Below are 3,792 nucleotides of genomic sequence, written 5' to 3' on the forward strand. Positions count from 1 at the left end.
GGAGGGCACCATCTTCTGAGCCAGGTTTCTTCCAAGCCCTTCCCTGCCCCTCCAAGTGCTTTCTGAGGCCTGTTTCTCTTCCTCCCCTGGGGCCTAATGCAAGGGTCTGACTCACTAAGCAGGAGCACTCATGGGCGGGATGGGCGGCTCTTAAAGGGTCCTGGCAGAAGGAGTCAGGGTGATCTCGCTAGTCCCTGAGTCCAACATGGGAATTCTGGGTCTTGGGATATTGGCCTTTGAGGTGGTGACACCAGTTAGGAGCCACATCCCACCCAAGAATGCCCCCTTGAAGAGGCTGGGAAGGCCCAAGGCCCCCACCTTGATGCTACAATGACAGAATCAGGATAACTTGGCAGCCCTAAGGCAGTTCTTCCTTGAATGGAAACTTTTATCAGCATGAGGGGCAGACAGAGAAGTCACTTGGAGTCTTAACCCTTGTAGACCCCAGCCCGACTGGGACTCCAGAAGGTCCCAGGGCTCTGCTCCAGAAAGAAGGGTAGGGGCATGCCCCCAGCTTCCTTCACTGTCCTTGGAGAGGTCTCCCCAGGGCTGAGCTGGGAGGCACTTCCATGTCACTGTCTCATCCAAGGAGTGCGATTAGCAGGAGATATGGAGCCCAGAGGGCAAGAGGCTTACCAAAATGGGACTGACCTCCGAGCCCCTCTCCCAAATTCCAGCCCCTCCATCCAAGCCTAGAAGCTCTGACCTAGTCCTATTTAAGTCCTCCTGGCCTGGGTGTGTGTTGGTGGGGAGTCCTGGCTCCAACCCAGTTAGGATCATTTCCATAAAGAAGGCCACACCTGCTGCTTCCTCCAGCGAAAAACAAGTGCTCCCCAAGGCCAGCACCAGGCAGAAGCACATCCTGCCACCTGGGCTGCTGACCTTGGGCAGGATGGGGCCCGGGTGTTTGGCAAGTAGGAAGGGTAGAGGGAAGGCCTGGCTTTCAGACCTGGGTCTAATCCCAGCTCCCCCAAACCCTAGTTACTAATTCTGCCATCCTGAGGCCCCTCTGTGCCTCCATTTCCTCTTCTATTCAATGGGATGATAATACTTTCCATGTAGGATTCTGGCAAGGGCTGGGTTAGCCCAGAGGAGGAGCCCATGGTGGCCAAGAGCAGGGGCTGCAGAGCTGGCCTGCCTGGGTCCACCCTTCAGCTCCTCTGCTTCTGTGTGATCTTGGGCAAATTATTTAGCCTCTCTGTGCCTCCCTTTTCTCATCTGTAAAAAGAAAGATAACAGTTGCCATGAAGAGTAAAGGAGAGGCCGGGCATGGTGGCTCAGACCTGTAATTCCAGCACTTTGGGAGGCTGAGGCAGGGGTATCTCAGGAGTTCAAGACCAGCCTGGCCAACATGATGACCCCCCCATCTCTACTAAAAATACAAAAAAATTAGCTGAATATGGTGGTGTACACCTGTAGTCCCAGCTACTCTGGAGGCTGTGGCGGGAGAACTGCTTGAACCTGGGAAGTGGAGGTTGCAGTGAGCTGATATTGCGCCACTGCACTGCAGCCTGGGCGACAGAGTGAGACTGTCTTAAAAACAAACAAACAAAAAGATTAAAGGAGAGAGCGGCTGCATTTTGGGAGGCCAAGGCGGGCTGATTGCCTGAGCTCAGGAGTTGGAGACCAGCCTGGGCAACATGGTGAAACCCAGTCTCTACTAAAATATGTTTTTAAAAAAATTAGCTGGGCATGCACCTGTAGTCCCAGCTACTCGGGAGGCTAAGGCAGGAGAATTGCTTGAACTGGAGAGGTGGAGGTTGCAGTGAGCTGAGATCATGCCAATGCACTCCAGCGTGGGTGACAGAGCAAGACCCCATCTCAAAAAAAAAAAAAGGAGAGAGCACAGTGTCTGGTATATCCTAAGTGCTCCACGAGTGCCAGATATTGGTTATACTTCATGGAGGTGAGGTACACAGAGGTGTCTAGGTCATGCGGACTCACTCCATCCTCCAGTTAACCATGACTCCCTCCCCACCCACCTCCTGAGTTCTCTCTGCTGTCAACCTTTCCTCTCATATCTCCAGTTTCCCACCCAAAAGTCCAAACACTCAAGATTCCTTCTCATCTCCAACCCATAAAATCTGATTGGCTTCTCCACACTCAAGTGTAAATGACTGATGGCCATTTGATTGACACTGGAGGGGCTGGCACATTTTTAGCACATTTTTAGCCAAAGGTATGAGGTGCTGATAGCGGACTCTCAGGCCACAAGCCAGTCTGAGGACAGGAAAAGTTTGAGGAGGTCACTCTTCCAGAACACTTTGGTGATAACCTTTCTGGCAGGCCTGGTACCCCCAGAGTGAAAAGGGCTCCAGGGTCAAGACCCAGCTCTGCCCCTCATTGCTGTGTGACCTTCAGCAACTCACTTGATTTATCTGGACCTCAGCTTCTTCATCTGTCTAATGGGATAATAATCTTTGTCCTGCCCTCCTCACAGGGCTGTTCAGAATTAAATGCATCTGAAAATGATCTGCATTTGTGTCTTGGACTGTGGTTATTTGTTCAAGTGTCTGTCTACCCTGCCTGCACAGGGAGCAGGTCAGGGTCTTCCCTGGGACTTCATGCACAGGTCTTTCCTGGGACTTCATGTAGGACCAGTCATCCCGTCAGTGCTCAGTGAACATGAGCTGCTTCCCTGTGGGATGTCTGGGAGGTGAGTGGAAGGCCTTCCTAGCAGGCACATACTGGAACATAATCAATCCCTCCCATGCATACAGCTCACACCCACATTCTTATCCATTCCCACCATGCCCCTCAGTGGCCTGGGGAGACTAGGAATACCCCACTTGACAGATAAGGAAGCTGAGGCCAGGGGAGGTCAAGGCATTTGTCTGAGGTTACACAACCAGGAGTGGTGAAGCTGGGAGTCACACACAAGGAATCACTGCAAAGTCTGTGTCCTTCCCACTCTGAGTAGGACTTGAACCAGGGATGTCCGATGCTGATGCTTGTGTCCTGACCACTACCTTGCAGCATCCTCACACCCACACCCACCCCAGGCCTGGGAGGCAGGGGAGCACCAGCGGTCTGGGAGTGAAAGTTGCTTCCCTGTGGGATGTCTGGGAGGTGGGTAGAAGGCCTTCCTAGCAGGCACAGCTGCCCACCGGATGAGTATGTCCAGGGGGAGAGGAGCCCCCTGTCCCAGGATGTGGGCAAAAACCTGGAGAAGCTGAAGCTGGACTTTGAGGATGGCCCCTGACCCCATCCTGGGACAGCCACCTCCCCTTCCTTCTGCCCCCTCCAGTCCCTCCTCTCCTTCCCTGCTCTCCCTCCTACCTCTTTCCATCTCCCCCTTTCTGCCTGTGATTCCTCCTGTGACTGGGGCAAGATCCTTCACCTCTGTCCTCCCTGAGCCTCAGTGGCTCACCTGGAACATAGGGTGATGCCTGCAGAAGTATTTTAGGGTTACTTTATGAGATAAATTGGTAGACTGTTTTTCCCGGGTCAGCCAGCCAGGGGTTCGGTGAATAGGAGCGAAAGCTGCTGCCATTCCCTTCTCCCCTAGTTCATCCTGGAGGCTCTCCGCTCTCCCCCTTGGTTCTAAGTCCCCTCCTCCTGCACCGTATCCCCCCTCCCATCCAACCCAGTCCCACTGAGGCACTGAGACAGGGTCTTGGCCCAGGGTCCCCACCCACCTGAGCTCCGCATGTGAGCCGACCTTCACCCGCCTGCCTCAGTTTCCCGTCCACAAAAGGGGTGAGCGCCCCCACGTCTCCTGGGACTATCCTTGGGTCCGATGCGGGGCTGCGGGGAGGTGCCAGGGTGTGGGCGCAGCGGGGAGCGGGTGTG

The sequence above is a fragment of the Pan paniscus genome, chromosome 18 (assembly GCF_029289425.2).
Source record: "Pan paniscus chromosome 18, NHGRI_mPanPan1-v2.0_pri, whole genome shotgun sequence".
NCBI classification, from domain to species: domain Eukaryota; kingdom Metazoa; phylum Chordata; class Mammalia; order Primates; family Hominidae; genus Pan; species Pan paniscus.